The sequence below is a fragment of the Callithrix jacchus genome, chromosome 13 (assembly GCF_049354715.1).
Source record: "Callithrix jacchus isolate 240 chromosome 13, calJac240_pri, whole genome shotgun sequence".
Classification (NCBI taxonomy): Eukaryota; Metazoa; Chordata; class Mammalia; order Primates; family Cebidae; genus Callithrix; species Callithrix jacchus.
In genome coordinates, this window is record NC_133514.1 from 11,019,207 (window position 1) to 11,037,024 (window position 17,818).

General features: G+C 51.2%; 2 protein-coding genes across 2 annotated transcripts in view; both read left to right on the top strand.

Annotated features, from left to right (window-relative positions):
• The window catches only part of XKR6 (XK related 6), a 323,424-nt gene that overhangs the window by 161,526 nt on the left and 144,080 nt on the right, over positions 1-17,818 (top strand). The window lies entirely within an intron of this gene.
• The window catches only part of LOC144578914 (uncharacterized), a 59,686-nt gene that overhangs the window by 15,364 nt on the left and 26,504 nt on the right, over positions 1-17,818 (top strand). Inside the window, exon 1 of the mRNA XM_078347097.1 lies at positions 1-17,818. This exon is cut by the window's left edge and continues 15,364 nt beyond it; it is cut by the window's right edge and continues 26,504 nt beyond it. The gene's annotated coding sequence lies outside the window, so the exon portion shown is untranslated.

Sequence of the window (17,818 nt, forward strand, 5' to 3'; positions counted from 1 at the left end):
CTCCAGCCCAGGGTACTGTATGTGGAGTCACTCAGAGGTGGAATTGAGCCCAGCTTGGGCAGCCAATAGAGAAGGGGTGGACTGAGCCAGAGCAAAGATCTGTGGAGAGTGAGCTGGGACAGCCACAGCTAGGGCCAAGACCCCCGTAGACTGGGAATACTAGACTAGAGTGCATTTTATCCAAGCAGCACTAGGGAGCCATATCAAGTTGTGGAGTAATCCACATGGTTTAGGTGGTATTGCTGTTGCAGATTTGTGTGTATGATGATTGGATGAAGGGAGATTGGAGTTATGGACCCACATAGACTGTTAGAGTTCTTTTGCTATGGATGGAAAATGGCATGAGCCAGGATCGTGGAGCAGGATGGAAAGGAAGGAACCCGAGAGAGATTTTGAAGGGGAAATTGAGAAGTGAAAATTTGAATAAGAGAGAAGAGTTATTGAGTCCAGGGTTTCGGGCAACTGGCAAAAGGGCAGGTAGAAATGGCACTGAGGTGAGGAAATGGGGAGACTGGCAAGGAGGAACAATGAGGTCTCCTTCTGTCATGGCAGATGGCAGTCAACTGGGCTGCTGTGTAGAATGCCAGAGACCAGTGGCTCACACAGCAGACGCTGGTTTCTCTTGGTTCTGGAGGCTGATGTTTGGGGCCAGGGTGCCAGCATGGCTGGGTTCTTGGTGAGGACGGGCAGGCACAGCCTCCTCCTGGTAGCGTTCTTACATGGCCTTCCTTGGTTCATGCACTTCTATCTATAAGGACACAAATCCCATCATGGTGGTCACATCCTCATGACCTCATTACCTCATCTAAACCTAATCACCCCGAAGACTGAACCTCCCAATGCCATCACATTGAGGGTTGGAAATTTCACATATAGATGTGGGTAAACACAGTCCATACCAGTATGAGGGGTCTGCAAGTGTCCCCTAAAGGGACAACTAATGATGGCATTCAGAGACAAAGGGAAATGAAGGTCTTTGCACAAGGCCAAGTTGGGTGTGGGATTTGGGGGTCACTGGCCCAGAAGGAAAATTGGGGCTGGGAGGGTAAAGGGGCCTTGGAGGGATGATAGAGACAAGGCGGGGTTCTTGGGGACAGCTCACATGATGGAGCACAGCCAACAACACAGGACTGGGAGGGTCGTTGAGGACTCAGCCAGCATCACTGGTGTCCTGACAGGTGAGGCACCAGGCACGGGGTAGGGGTGACTTCCAGGTGAATGAGGTATTGTCCTGGCCCTTAAGGAGCTCACAGCTAAGTAAGGGAGAGACAGGTACCAGACAGCAGCCCCACCCAGGGGGCCGCCTGCAGAGAGTTCAAATCCTACCTGCCAGCAGTGTGCCCTGCCAGCTGTGTGACCTTGGAGAAGCCACTGAGCACATCTGTGCTCCATCTTTCCTGGTTATAAATGTGTGCCGTCAACAGTGCCTGGCCCATAGGGCTGCTGTGAGGGTCCGTGGGACAAGACATGGAAAGACCTCTGCCCAGTTCCCAGCTCATGTTAAGTGCTTGCCATGAGCTGTAATTGTTAGTAAGGAGCAAAGGTCCATGCACCAAGTGCCAGATGCTACCTGTGGGAACCCCTGTGAGACTGGATGGCTGGAGTCTGGCCAGGAAGGTGGAACTCCTACAAACAAGAATAAGCCGGCAGTGAGCTGATCACAGTAGTGTGCCTCTCCTTTTGGGAACTCAAAATGGCACAGCGATTGGTGATTTTGTACAAAACTAGGGATGTTCTTATCATACAATCCAGCCATCGTGTTCCTTGGCATTTACCCAAAGGAGCTGAAAATTATGTCCACAAAAAAACCTGTATACCAATGCGTATAGCAGCTTTATTCATGATTACAGAAACTTGGAAACAAGCAAGATGTCTGTCAGCAGGTGAATGGATTAGCTGTGATCTGTGCAAACAATGGGACATCATTCAGCACTAAAAAAAGAAATGAGCTACCCAGCTATGAAAAGACAGGGAGGAACGTTTTCCTAGGTGAAGGAAGCCACTCTTAAGAGGCTACTTTGTATGTGATTCCAACTAGACGACATTCTGAAAAGGCAAAACTATGGAGAGAGTAAAAGGCTCAGTGTTTGCCAGGGGCTCTGGGGACGGAGGGATGAACAGGCGGAGCACAGAGGATTTTTAGGGCAGTGAAACTCCTCCGTATGATAATGTAGTGGTGGGTACAGGTGATTATACATTTGCCAAAATTCACTGAATGTTCAATGTGTAACCTATGGAGTCTGGATGATGACGATGTGTCATTGTAGATTCATCGATTGTGACAAATGCACCACTCTTGTGTGGGGGGGGGATATTGATAATGGGGGAGGAGGGGGGCTCCTAGCCCAGCCTCCAAGGGTGTAACAGTGGGCCTTGTAGGTAGGAGGCGCCAGGTGCAGGGATATTTTTTGGATGTGTGATACAATGACCGTCTTCGCTTGTTGAACACTGAGTACCTATATTCTCCTTCCATTCTTACCCACCATGCTACAAATAAGGGAGCGAATGACTGGCCCCGGCCGCACCGCCAGTAGACGCGGCTGTCTTGGCCTTCATCTCGCTGCAAGGCCTTTGAGCCACTGACACAAACTAGTCTTCAGCTCAATTCAGTTGCTGAAGCCTAATATGGTGTGACTTGGAGTAATTTACTACCTCTCTGAGCCTCAATTAGCTTGCCTGCAAAATGGGGTGAATGCCTGCTTTGTGGCCTGCTGGTGAGAATTAAATGATGAAATGAATATGAACGCTCTAGATCTGCATTGGCCAATAGGAGGATAAGGTGGACCCTAAATGTGAATCGCATTTGGGGTTTTAATTTTCCAGTAGCTACAGTAAAAACAAAAAAAAAGTAAAAAGAAGTAGATGAAATTAATTTTAATTCTATAACGTATTTTATTTAACCCGGTATACATAATCACGTGCCACACAATAGCAGTTCAGTCAATGGTGGACTGCATATAAGAGGATGGTCCTTGTAAGAAGATCATACCATATATACATATTTTTTTGAGACAAAGTCTTGCTCTGTCACCCAGGCTGGAGTGCAGTGGCATGATCTTGGCTTGCTGCAACCTCCACCTCCCAAATTCAAACAATTCTTCTGCCTCAGCCTCCTGAGTAGCTGGGATTACAGGTACGTGCCACCACACCTGGCTAATTTTTGTATTTTTAATAGAGTCGGGGTTTCACCATGTTGGTCAGGCTTGTCTGAAATTCCCTAACTCATGATCAACCCATCTTGGCTTCCCAAAGTGCTGGGATTACAGGCGTGAGCCACCGCACCTGGCCAATACCATATGTGTATTGTACCTTTTCTATACTGGTTATGTTTAGATTCACATATACTTACCACTGTGTTACTGCTGCTTACTGTATCCAGTACAGTAACGTACTGTGCAGGTTTGTAGCCTAGGAGCAATAGGCTATGCCATATAGCCTAGGTGTGTAGTAGGCAGCTCCATCTAAGTGTGCAGTAGGCTAGACCATTATCTAGGTGTGTGGTAGGTGTGTAGTAGGTAACTCCATCTAAGTGTGCAGTAGGCTAGACCATTATCTAGGTGTGTGGTAGGTGTGTAGTAGGCAGCTCCATCTAAGTGTGCAGTAGGCTAGACCATTATCTAGGTGTGTGGTAGGTGTGTAGTAGGCAGCTCCATCTAAGTGTGCAGTAGGCTAGACCATTATCTAGGTGTGTGGTAGGTGTGTAGTAGGTAACTCCATCTAAGTGTGCAGTAGGCTAGACCATTATCTAGGTTTGTGGTAGGTGTGTAGTAGGCAGCTCCATCTAAGTGTGCAGTAGGCTAGACCATTATCTAGGTGTGTGGTAGGTGTGTAGTAGGCAGCTCCATCTAAGTGTGCAGTAGGCTAGACCATTATCTAGGTGTGTGGTAGGTGTGTAGTAGGCAGCTCCATCTAAGTGTGCAGTAGGCTAGACCATTATCTAGGTGTGTGGTAGGTGTGTAGTAGGTAACTCCATCTAAGTGTGCAGTAGGCTAGACCATTATCTAGGTGTGTGGTAGGTGTGTAGTAGGCAGCTCCATCTAAGTGTGCAGTAGGCTAGACCATTATCTAGGTGTGTGGTAGGTGTGTAGTAGGTAACTCCATCTAAGTGTGCAGTAGGCTAGACCATTATCTAGGTGTGTGGTAGGTGTGTAGTAGGTAACTCCATCTAAGTGTGCAGTAGGCTAGACCATTATCTAGGTGTGTGGTAGGTGTGTAGTAGGCAACACCATCTAGGCGTGTGTAAGTCACTCTCTGATGCTCACACAGTGACAAAATTGCCTAGCGACACATTTCTCAGAAAGCATCCCCGTTGTTAATTGATGCGTGACAGCGTAAGATATTACTGTAACATGTAATCAGTATAAAATGTATTTATGAGCTGTTCCCATCTCTTATACTGATTCTTTGATAGCTGGTCTTTTGATATCTCTTGTGTATTTAATACAGCAAATTTCAGTTTGGACCGGCCACATTTCAAGTGCTTATAGTAGCCACGTGTGCCTGGTGGGCTGCCATACTGGGAGCGCAGCTGTACACAAACATAGGCAGCGCTGTGCCTCCCTCCATAAGCAGGGCTAATGTCACACCCCAGAGCTTCACTAATTGCTCATCCAGCTCATGCTCTATCTGGCGTGTATTAGTATTATTAGATCAAGAGCTTTATTTCATGCACCATGATGTATATTAATAAATCCTAACTCATGAATTCGAAAACCTGCAATCAGAGGCCCATGCAAACACAGGAATTAGGCTTTTGTTCCTGAAGCAATTTGTGTTCACTGCTTTCCATGTACTTACCAAGCCTGGTATTAGTTGTGTGAATTTCTGTCTCCCCGACACTGCCCCCACTCTAAGCTTCTTGGAGGGAAAGGATGTGTCCGGCTTCCTCTATCCAATTGCCAACCCCTCCCTGCACCCCAAGTGTCTGGCTCTCAGCAGGCCCTAGCAGGTATTCAGTAGGCATTTTTTGAATAGACTCCATTAACCAAAGGTGTCGTCTCCTCTTAGAAAGGAAGCGTATTATAAAGAAAAGGCTCTAAAGTCAGATTATGTAAAAATGTGTTGAAAGGCACAGGGACATCAAAGGTAACCACTGAATTGAAGTTTTTATTCGAGTAGACATGAATCTGGCGGAGGTGAGTACAGGGTTCCTGCAGACGAGTGTGTGTTTGGAAGAAGAGGCAGGAACAGAAGTGTCTGGAAATCTGTCACAGGCATTTGACCCTGTGATGAAATAAGTCCTGCTCACCCCTGTGTGGCATGCTCCAGTCAGCTCCAAGGCCTTGGAGAAAGCCGCTGGTGGGGGACACCTAGCTTGTGTCACTGCTCACTTCCTGGAGAGACCTGACTGCACCATCCTCCCACCCCATGGACTTTGGTTGCTGGAAGCCACAGGGCCGGAGGCAGCCACGGGAGAGAGCAGGTCTTGACCACCTGATGGTGAGTGTGCGGCTGGGCCAGTCACAGGTGCTGCCTCAACCTGGGATGTTCGTGTAACTCTGGGAGGAGGAGGGATTGTTCACTTCTGGAAGTTCCCAGGGCCCCAGCACTGAGGTTTTACAGCCGTTTGCTAGTCTGCACTCTCTTTAGGAGTGAACAGTTCTAGATTCTCTTCCCCATCCTGTCTGCGACTCCGCCCTCTTGGGCCTCCCTGGGGGCCGATAGAGGAGATGCCTTCAACAGATGGTGCAAATGTGGGAGTGAGGTTGCCTCAAAATAGTCAGGGTGATTTGGCCTCATGGGTGGGATTGTGACAGTGCCAACATGGGACAGATGAATTCCTGGAGAGGCCCAGCCCTGAGGACAGTCAGACACTTGGTAGGTTTCCATATTTGAGTTTATTGGTAAGATGTAATGGCTACCACTGACTGAATTCTTACGATGTGCCAGACACTTGGTTAGGTGGCTTACCTGGATTACTTTATTGAAATCTTAGAGCGTCCCTACAGCATGGGTTCTGTCATAGCCCCATTTCACTAATCAGGAGACAGATGTGGAGGTTGGGCAGTTTGTCCCAGGTCACCCAACTGGTCAGGGCAGAGGTGGGGGAGGGACGGGAGTCAACAACCCAAAGTCATGAAATGAGAAAGGTAGTAAATCCTTGGATAGAGAATCACACACACAGACACACACACAGACACAGACACAGAGACACACACACACAGAGACACACAGACACAGACATACACACAGACACAGACATACACAGACACACACACAGAGACACACACAGACACACAGACACAGACATACACAGACACACACACAGAGACACACAGACACACACAGACACACACACAGACACAGACATACACAGACACACACACAGAGACACACAGACACACACACACAGACACACAGACACAGACATACACAGACACACAGAGACACACACAGACACATACACACAGACACACACACACAACACACTACTCCCAACAGGTATGTTATTTGCAACAAGGCAAAAATAATTCATTAGTATCTCATTTAAACTTGAGGGTGAGGGAATTCCTGAACCACCTCTATGGAGCAGAGGGTGGAAATTGGGAATTGGTTGTTGATTACCTTTCGTGAAGACTTCAGGATGTGCACCATGTCTTTGGTATAGGGCTGCATGTTGTTGTGATGCATGCCAACAAATACTTCTAAAGACTCCTGAGCTGATCTGCAGCCATGATATCCCCCACCCTGTTCTTCTCTTAGGGTTTTAAGGTTGCTATCTGCAAATCTTCTTTATTTGGGAGTCGTTGGCAACCCGTGCACCTAGCTGAGGAAGAGTACTGTACCCTGGTGATAAAGACAGGCGTAGAGAGACACAGGGTCAGGATGGGAAAGTCAGCACTGCAGGGGGCCCCTGGCAGGGGAGAAATGATCCTCAGGAAGAGGCCTCTTCACGGAGCCAGTGGAAAGATCTGCCCCCAGCCCTGCTGAAGGCAGAGTTAGCAGCCTCCTGCTGTGCGGTTCCTCAACCCTAAATAAAGGGGGACAGGCCAGACCTTTATGCTACCTCTCACCAGCCCCCTCCTCAAGTGGACACTATAGATTCTAAGATAGAAAATATCTCTTTAGAAAGTAGTCCCAGGTGGCACAGTGGCTCACAGCTGTAATGCTAGCCCTTTGGGAAGTTGAGGAAGGAGGATCACTTGAGCCCAGGAGTTTGAGACCAGCCAGGGCAATGCAGCCAGACCCCATCTCTATAAAAAACATAATTGTTCGGGTGTGGTGGCACTGCCTATAGTTTCAGCCACTCAGGAGGCTGAGGAAGCTGAAATTCAGGAGGATTTCTTGCTGTGATCATGAAACCGTACCCCAGCCTGGTAACAGAGATCTCGTCTCTTTAAAAAAAAAAAAAAAAAAAGGCAGCCTCATCCACAGGAGAGATGCATACCCATGCACTCACCTGCCCATCCCAGCACCCTGCAGCCCTTGCAGTGTTTGTCAACTAGTCACCAGGCCACCAGCCTCAGATGACTTCGGGGGCCTGTGTGGTACCTCACTGCTTCCAGGGCAGAGCAGGGTCTGGGATCTGCAGAGGGTTCCAGTACCTGCTCTGGGAGCTGCCCCGGGTGCAGAAAATGCAGGGAACGCAGGGGACAGTGCAGTCTAGGAAGCGGGGACACGGAGGGAGGGCCCTCCCTGGCTCTCCGCCTGCGCGTTTTCTCTCCGCCAGCTGACTCAGTGATTGAGACGAGTTCCTGTCTCTGGTTTTGTTTGGCACATCAGAGGCTGAGACTGAGCCTTTGGTCTGGAGTCTGAGCAAATTGGAGCTGAAATTGCCTCGGCGGATACCTTGGAAGGCTGACACTGCAGCACCAGCCCTGCTGTGGCTGGGGAGGGAGGGAGGGGCCGCCTTTCCTGTATGGATCAAGGCCTCGAGTTAGAGCCCTGGCCTCCTGCCCTGGGACATGGAGGACCTTACACAGGTGCCTGAGGAACTTAATATTGATTAAAGAAATATTCACAACAAATACAAAAGTGGAAATGCTCTCTCTACTTTTGTAGTCTGCATGATACAGCTGAAAAGCCCCAGCTTTCAAAATTAAAACCTTGAGTCTTGGTTCTACTACTTACTAATCGCAAGGCCTTGGGCAAAATAACCGCTTTGAGCTTCAGCGTTTGCATCTGTGAGAGGGAAATAATGTCACCCTTCTGTGGGTCGGAAGGATGGAAAAAGGTGGCACCGGCGGAAGCACGTGCATTCTCCCCTGCTCCCGCTCCCCGCTTCATCCGGCCACTGGTGACTGAGTTTGGGATTCTGACGCCCAGCCTTTGTGCCATGCGTGTGTCTAAAACCTCACTTGTGGTGTTGGTATAAGGTCATTGTGCGGTCTCCTACTTGGAGTGGGCCCTCTGCCTGGGACCCAGAGGGACTGTTTGGACATGTTTGATCAGCAAGAGAGTTTGGGGTCACTGCAGGCAGAGCAGAAGTACCTGTGCCCACATGCAAAATTGCTCTCCTAGAAACGACCATGATCACCCGGGTGGAGCAGCAGGGCTTGGTTACAGCCCATGCACCTTTCCCAGAGATGCTAAGGTGACGCCGCTCTGCAGCATCTTTCTCTGAACTGTTTGTGCTCCTGGCACCTACTGTCTGTTATGTACCATAGTTACATGAGTGAGAAGGGTTGGACCTCTTTAAGAGAGGGCCCCTTTCTATCTAGGACGACCTGTCTGTGGACTGAAAGCTCTCCAGGGCAGAGGCTGTTTTGGTTACATTTCTGCAAAAGCTCCCCAGTGGGCCATGAACTCCTTCAGGCCAGTGCCTTTGTTTCTTCCCCTTTGTGTTCTGCAGTGTGCAGTCCAGTGCTCAGCTGGGGGCAGAGGCTAAAGAAATGCTGCTGGAGACACAGAAGTGAGCAGCTGGTACCAGCCAGCAATGATGATGGGAGGAAGGTAGGCAGGATGAAAGGGGTTCATATGGAAAAAGGCCAACTTGAAGAAGCTAAGGTCAAGGAGAGAGGCTTACCCTAAAGTTCCTTGAGGGCAGGAATTGTGTCTTACCACATTAGGATCTCAGGAGGCTGTCAGTCTTAGCGCAGATGAACGAAGCAGGAATGCGAAGAGGGAACGTTTGAGACTCTGAATGGATGAAAAGAAGCACCAAGAATATATTGCAGTCATGATCTCTAATGTGCTTCACTGCAAAGTCTCTGTGGACTCTGGAGCTTTCGGGATTCTGTGTGACTTTGGGCTCCTGGGTCCTGAGCAGATCCAGCCGCTACTCTCTGAGCCGGGTCCGTTTTCTGCTTGAAAGGAACAGAAGGCTAGAAGCTACCAATGAATTGTGCTGGGCTCGGAAGAAATAACTATCCATTTATATTTGTGTTGTGAATGTGAACCATTACTTAAACAAGACAGCATCTCTGCCCATGGGTTTATAGACTAAGCACATCCTTAATCCAGTGGAACTCAATGGAATCCAGCAGCAGCTAGAAACTCTCAGCAGCCCATCACTCTAGCTGTACCACTTGTTCTACTCCGAGTTCTGGAAGAGTCCAAGCTTTTTACCCACATGATTGTGGGAAGAGGGAAGACGGGTTCTGTATAACTCTTCCTCTCCCTGTGAGACCTGCAGTGCCCTCCTGTAAGAGGCTGCAGTATCTTAGGACACAGAGTTTCTGGTCTGAGACTGTGAGAGGAGCCCAAGGCTCCTTCTAAGAGCAGCTGCTGCTGTATGGAGATGATTTAAGATCTCAGGAGACTAGGTCTTGATGTATCTTAGAGCCAGAAGCATTTATCTTATAAGACCTAGGTCCCTTTGTAAAAAGTGAGCCTGAATCCCCATTTCCTGGGGCAGATTGAATCATCTCCAGCTCCTAGGCTCGCCCATAGATAGCACCTACTCTGCGCCAGCCACTCTAAGCACTTCACATATGCTGACTCTCTGGTCCTCACAACAGCCCTAAGAGATAGTTACTCATGTCATCGCCATTTTATAGTGGAGGAAACTGTTGCACAGAGAGGTCACCTGACTGCCCAAGTGCACACAAGTTCAGGAGGAAGCATACTTCAGGAAGGATCTCAAAAATTATATTCTAAACCTTAGGAACAAGGCAGAGCAGCTCAACGCTGGCCTGAGAAGCCTTAGCCCGTGGACGGCAATCAAGGGCTCCCTGGCTGAGATTTTGAGGACCAGACAGGGGAAGGAAGCTCTTAGGGGCTGGAGTGTTCAAAACCACAACTCACCGATACATGTGTGACACTTCCCAAGTACACACACACTGGTGTTTCCTTCCTTGATGGATTCGTACAGGCACCCTGTGAAGTACAGGTAGAACCAGCACCGTTTACAGGTGAAGTCACAAGGAACTTAGCACAGGGCGTGCCAGGTCACTGGGACGCAATTCTTATTTGTCAAATGAATGCTTGAATAACTAGATATTTGGATGGATGGATGGATGGATACATTCCTGGAGGAATGGCTAAGTGACAGGAGAGTGGACTTGTGTTTCTGTGTCTGGGTGCACAGCTGGTGTCAGCTTCCTGCACTGAAATCAGATGAACTCTGGCCAAGCCCTGGCACCACTGAGAGCCTGAACTCAACTCCCAAGACCCTTATTTGAAATCCCCTCATCCTATGCCTGCCCTGTAAGTCCCCATGCTCCACGGAGTCTGGGCAGAGGCAAACCCTTCGCAGACAGGGAAAGAGGACTAGACCTCGGGTGGGATGAGCCCAGCATCTCCTGTCCTCTGCTCTGATGAGCCCCACTGTTCCTTGGAGAGGCATACCATTCCTGCCTGGGGAAGAGGGCCATATCCCTCCTCTCTCCTATGCCTGCCCTGTAAGTCCCCATGCTCCACGGAGTCTGGGCAGAGGCAAGCCCTTTGCAGACAGGGAAAGAGGACTAGGCCTCGGGTGGGGTTGAGCCCAGCATCTCCTGTCCTCTGCTCTGATGAGCCCCACTGTTCCTTGGAGAGGCATACCATTCCTGCCTGAGGAAGAGGGCCATATCCCTACTCTCTGGTGGATTCTCGGTGGCGGTTCCTCCACTATTTATAGTCTGCCACCTCTCTGCTGTGCTCTGGCCTGGCTGGGAAGTGAGCACCTCTGATCAGATTTCTCTTTTCTGGGTTTGAGCTAACACGGAAGTACAGCATCCTCAGAGGCCACAGCTTCTGAGCCTCACGGGTGCCTGATCAATGCTCCTACTGTTAGCTGAAGGTTGGAACCAATTAACCGTGTTAGCCTCTGCCTCTGAGGGCTATGTCTGCAGGCACAGCTGGGGCCTGTCGGGGTTTCGGCCCTGCAGCTTCAGCCTCTGTGGCCAGAGCCAGCTGCCACACTGTTCACACCACCTCTGGGTGGAAACTGGAACCTGGACCTGGGCCTGTGTACAGCGGGAATGTCACCTGCACGTTCTAGCAGCTCATTCCTGGGTCCTGCCTCCCATGCCTGTTGCCAGGCTCCCCTGTCTCCATCCCCAGAGAAGGGAGCCCAGCAGCCCACCTCCCTCCAGCCAGTCACAGCTCTGAAGAGCTGGGATGGAAGAAGAACAGTGACAATGGCTGGTCCCGAAGTCCAGAGGCAAAGGGTTCAGCTGCCCCACTCTTGCAGCCCCATGTCTTTACCGGGGATGGAGGCTTCCCTGGGTGAATGTGAAGGGTCTGCCCATCCATGGTCTCCTCACTCGTCTTTGGTGAAGATCTTAGAAAGCAAGTGAGAGAGGAGAGGGAGGATGGATCAGTGCCATGCAGTTCACATTGGCTTTTGGCCCCATGCTAGGCCCTATGAAGGGTGAAGGGACATGAAAGTGAATGAAACATGTTGGCCTTTTAGGGGCCCCAGGCCATGGAGATGACAGACACACTTAAGTCTCGGTGGCGCATGGCAGACTGTTCTCTAACAGGACTCCAAAAGTGCAGCCAGGAAGGAGGAGTGAAATTTTAACTGGGGGGCGGGAGTAGGGTAAGGGGGCCTGAGGATTGAGGCTGAGCTTGAGGAAGTAGACATGGAGCTAAGCAGCCCACACAGAGGGTCAGCTCCAGAAGAGGGCAGTGCCAGGAAAGACTTCCTTTGGGAAGCGGGAAGTGGTCTGCCGAGGGTGTGGCGTGCAGAGTGGAGCCGGAGTTCTTAAGGGCAGCAAGAAAGGTTGCTAGGTAGAAAGGAAGCTAAGGGTTGGGTCTTCTTTTTTGGCAGTGGGAGCTGTTGATGGTTTGGGGCAGGAGCTTAATGGACCATGCTTCAGGAAGAACCTTTTGGTGTCTCTCTCTCTCTCTCTCTCTCTCTCTGTGTGTGTGTGTGTGTGTGTGTAAAACTTTGCTGAGAAAGACAGCATTTCACAAATAAGCATACATCTTTCCCATGTGCGTCCTAGAAGATGGCCGAGAAGAACGGAAAATCTTGGTATGATGTAGTTTCTCCTAGGGACACCAAACTTCTCTGGTAGTTTTCAGCTCTTGCCTTCATGTCCTTTGTCCCTCTCTCCCTGGGGGCCCCCATCTTATGGAGGGAAGTGCTAGCCTGGAGGCCCAGCAGTGGAGGTATCTGTCATCCTGCCTCCCTCTCTTCCCATCACTCCCTTCCTGAGTTTGTGCAGGGGAGGAAGGCGGAATGCTGCCTGTCAAATACCTCTGCAGGTGAGCAGCTGTGCACAGCGCTCATCTCAGGAGCAATTTAGACATCCAGGTCTCATCAGGAAGGAGAAGTATGAACCGGGCTCCTCAAGGTCTCTATGGTAACCAGTTACAGTCTTAGCTGGTGGCAGGGAGGGAGTTAGGAGCCTGGGGCTGAGTCACCCTGAGGGGGAGGCTATCCCTGGGTGGGTAGGTGGATTCAGGTCAGACAGAGGGAGGGACATCCAACAGCAGCACAACCCTTTGACATCCAGAGCGACTCCTGAAGGAGGTCTGACTGACTCTGGGATTGTCACGTGTGTATAGGTTTGAAGTCCTGGTCCCGAGGATGGGGGGGGGTGCACCCTTTGTCATTTCAGGTGCCCGGGGACAGGTATAACAGAGGAGATAAGAACAGGAGAAATAGACGGGCTCTCAGGACCCCTCTCAGCCCGGCCTGAGCCAGCTTTCCTCCTCTCTGAGCACGAGCTACACCCCAGCACCCTCTATCATCTCAGGGTCCTGGGATCCATCCCCACCAAACTGCTTCCTGCTCCAGGAGGGACCAGGCCCTCTATTGCTATGGGTGGCTGCTGGTGCCTTTGACTGATGTGGCTTTTCTTCTCCTGGGGATCTCTGCCCATCCTCAAGACCCAGGTCAAATGCCAGCCCCTCCCATGTTTCCCAGCACCCCTCCCTGCCCTCTCCTGGGGCACCTGCCACATGGATCAGGTGAGGCTCTGTGTGGATGTCACTGATGCCCACCAGAATGTCAGCATCTCTCAAGCAGGCCCAGCGTCTCTGGGTGCTGGTACCCAGCCATGGGCAGCGGTTGCTTAAAAGAATGAACAAAGCTCTGGTATTACTTGCAGGCGAGCCCCCAGCCCTGGCGCTGTGCTCAAACTACCCGCAGCCCTGGCGCTGTGCTCAAACTACCCGCAGCCCTGGAGCTGTGCTCAAACTGCCTGCAGCTGCCACTTGAGTTTTCAGGCTAAGCTGCAGACTATCGAGGAGGTTGCCAAAGCCTGGGTACTGTCCTGGCCAGCCAGGGGTCTGGATTGCCCCTTCAGGACATATACCTATATCTGTATGTATATCTGTCCAGCTAACTCCTGTGTACCTACTGCCTACCTCTCTGTGGCCGATCTATATGTGTTACAGTGTTATATGTCATCTCCATCTATCTCCCTCGTCTATATGAATCTATCATCTGTGCCTTTCTATTATCTATAGCTATGTCTTTATCCAACCATCTGTCTTCCGTCTATGATCAATCTATCACCCATCTATCTATGATCTATTCATATGTATGCAAATCTCTGTCATCTGTCGGTCTATCTAATCTATCCATCTAATCTCTACTCTCTCTAATCTATCTCTATCCTGTCTATCTAAAGATAAGGTGAGTTGCTTGCTGAAGATCTTGGTTGTGGAGGGTCTCCGAAGAGGTGAAACTGAGGAAGGAACTGGAAAAAAACAGAAGAGGACAGGCCTTTTGGGCTCAGCTGGCCAGGGAGAGAAGAGGTGGTGGGACGCGCCGGCTCCAAGCGGGGCACGGAGGAGCTGGGGAGCCAGCGCAAGCCGGGAAGCTCCCCAAGGCTGACTGCGGAGGCGGGGGCGGGGGCGGGGGCCGCGGTGACATCATCCACAGCAGTGTCGAGGAGGCGGGGCCATGGACCGCCCCTTGCCGAGGGCCCGCCCTGCAGCCAGCCGGAGGGCAGCGCTGTCGGACAGGGTGGAGGGGGGGTTCCGAGTAGGAGGGAAGCGAGGGAAGCGTGGGCGAAGGAGCTCCCCGCTTCAGAGCGTCGGGCTCAGGATGGAGCTTGGTGCCAGTGCCGCGACAGACCCCGCCCCCCACAGCTGTGCTACACCCAGGCGCCCCACGCGCCCCATGGCACTAATCCCTGCGCCCCAGCGCACACTCCACCAGGGTTCTCAGCCCCGTGCGCCTAGTCACCCACAGCCACGAGCCCCAACCCTCCCCATCCAGAGCGCGTGGCAGAAGGATGCAGAGGCCCCCCTCGTAACCCCGAGCATGGCAGCCTCAGGGTGCGGGGAGGACTGTGTACCCTGGGAGCCGGGGTTTTGGTCCGGCTGGCCGCCCTCTCCCACCGTCAGGCTGGGCCAGGGGAGTGCGCTCCCACGGTGGGATGCGAGGGGGTAACAGGGCGGAGCGCCCAGGGTGAAGGACGGGCGAGCTCGGGGCGGGGGTGGGCGCGCGGTGGAAGAGGGCAGGGAGCGCAGACAGGGTGCAGGTCTTTAGCAGGGTGGGGTCTGCGGATCAAACCCAGCCCTGCAGTCCGCCCTCGTGGACCCCGCCCTGTAGCCCCGCCCTTGGCTGGAGTCGGGACTTGGAGAGAATCCTGTGTCCGAGCTGGCACCGCCGCCCACCTTTGGGGCGCCTCGGGCACAGCACTTCTCCGCTGAGCGTCACCGTCCTCCGTGGACTGCTCTAGATACACTGAGTCCACCCCCAGCCCGAGTCCGTTTCCCTCTTTCCCCTCCCACTTCTCACCTTCATCTCCCTCCCTGCCTCTCTTCCCAGGAGCCCGCCCCCAGCTTTCTCTGCTCCCTCGTTCCTTCTAGTTCTGAGCTCAGCCAGTGGGGGCTCTGGGTCCCGACCACAGCCAGCCCCGCTGCCTGCCTGAGGCCACAGACGCCCAGAGCACCTGGATTCAGACACACATCCCCTTGACCAGACCTGGCCAGGTTTCTCTGCCGGTGCCCCCCTCTCTTCTCTCTTCCCCCAACTCTCTTCAGGGTCCTTCCCAGAGGCGGGGTGTGTGTGGGGGGGTGATGGTTTCTAGCAGATGTGGGAGTTCCGGGCAAAGAGGCCTCCAGTGCATTTAGACATGTCCTTGTTGCTATAAATATTCTCCTTCCCATAAACCTTTCCTAAATAATCTCAAAAATCTGGACCAAAAAAAAAAAATTAATCCCTCTTTCCAGAGAGTTGGGCATCCCGGATGTGCTCAGAAGGGTAAAAATAAAAGTGCAGCATAAGAGGATTTCAGAGCGATGCTAAGGAAGTTGAAACTGGAACTAAAAGAATTTGGGTTACTTAAAAAAAAAGTCCAGCTCACAGCATTTCCCGAGTGAACACGGCCAGGTGCAGGGCACCCAGATCACGCGATCAGAGGCGCCCCCAAGCGCCTCCTCCCAACCCAGGCCCTGACTTCCCTGGTGTAGGTGCGTTTTGACTCTTCCGTAAATCTGCGGGAACAGAATCATCAGCCCCTGAGCTCACACGTCTGCTTCTTAGGCTCAGCTTCGCGTTGGCAAGGACGATCTGCGTTTTGCCTGTGGCTGAAGATGGTGTAGAATTTGGATAACCTTCTGATGAAGACATAATTTTCCTCTCTGAGACAGTGGAGGGGCAGCAGTGTGGGTCCTTCTTGCCTTGGATTCATCTTTTTAATTATTAATTTTGGATTCAGGGGGTACTGTGCAGGTTTGTTACATGAGTATGTTGCGTGACGCTGAGGTTTGGGGTCCCCGTGGTTCCAAAAGGGCTTTTTCTCATGGTCTTCTGAGTCTTTACTCATGACTACAAGGAGATCCACACTGTTAGGAGGCAAAGGCTTTGCCCCAGATCTGTGCTGAGTGAGCCTCAATCCTGGAACCTACATTTTGTTAACAAATTGACTTTCCTTTCCCCCAGGGAAGAATTTGAGCTGAGATGAAGCCTAGGAAGGTGCTGCTGAAAAGCTGTTGGGGGAACCTGCCTGCAGCTCCTGGCTTCTGGGAGGGAACCCCTGGGAGAGGGGAGGCACCAACCTTCCTGGAAGTGTTTGCAGGGCCCGTTGTGTAATTAGTGTCCTTGGGGAGCCCACAGAGGATTTGACTGGCTTTAAGGAAAGACCGTTCACAGGCCTGCACAGGTTAACAGTTTTCCTTTAGATACTCTCCTTTTGTGGATGGTTCTGTGCCTGCTTTTGAAAATGTGGTCATTTTTAAAACAATCAATTTTCCCAGAAGGGGCATGAAGGGCGGCTACATTCCTTTGGAGTCTTTTCTTCCTCACACATAATAAAGATTGAGATTACATAGGGAGGATGAATGCTTAGGGGCTCTGAAAATATGGATTATGCAAATGAGCTATTTAAGGACCTTTAAAAATGCTGACCCGGTCCCAGAGTATTTACTGGCTGTTAGAAAATGTGGATTGTCTAAATGGGCATTTGGGGGCCTTTAAACACAGATTATGATGGATCTAGAGAGCCTAACAAATCCCTTCTGGCCCATTAGACCTGTCTGCCGTGTGAGTAAAGGCGCGCTTGGACAAAGCTGACGTTTTACATACACAGTGACTGGGAATGGATTTGGGTCTGTCCTGTGGGCCTGGATGTTGGTGGCCTTACAGGGACCCTCCCATGAGTGACTGGGATACAGGTGAACTGGAAGACGGGACCATGGTCAGGATGACTCAGGACGTCCCAGAGCTTCAGAGAGCAAACCCCTACTGTGTCAGGAACCCGGCCAAAGTAGGTTTTGACTTTTGTTTAATTCCTTCTGCAAGGTGTGGGTGGGGAATTGGTATAAACATGAAGGCGCTGGTTCCCATACCAGTTGGGGGAGGCCTTCCCATCCTGGCCAACTCTGAAAGCACTCAATTAATGGATGGGACATTTTCACCAGCAACACAGAGCCACTGCAATTTAACAAAAAGGGGGTGTTGACTGTGTGTCTCTCTTAATGAATATGTGGTGGCAAATTGCTGGTACAAAGACAGCTAAGCCCTTTGCCATCTGGAACCCACCTCTGCCAGGCTGACCCAGAAAGAGCCCCTAGAGGCAGCTGGGGAAACCCGATGTGCATCTCAAATAAACGCAAGAGTCTGTTTCCTGAAGCTTCATTTCTGTGGCCCTCAGGGTCCATGTTCCTAGATCTCACTTTGTGTTGGACTAAAGTAAACCTTCCTCCTGTCCCTCCTCTCCTCTCCTTGACGGAGAAACTTTTAGAAAACCACATGGTGGTGAAGATCAGTCTCCTCGGCCCCATCCTAGAGACATGGACAAGTCCTTTAACCTCACCAAACCATGGTGCCCTCATCTGCAAAATGAAGGTATAGATGGTACCTGCTCTTAGGGTCATTATAAGGATTAAATGCCTCGTGGTGTTAAGGGCTTAATACATGGTAGCTTGGAAACTCCTCATTTGAGGTTGGCAACCAACCTGCTTTGTGACCTTGGGAAATTCACTTCCCCTCTCTGGGCCTCACTTCATCTTCAAGCTGAGGGATAAGGCATGTCTACAGACGGATATC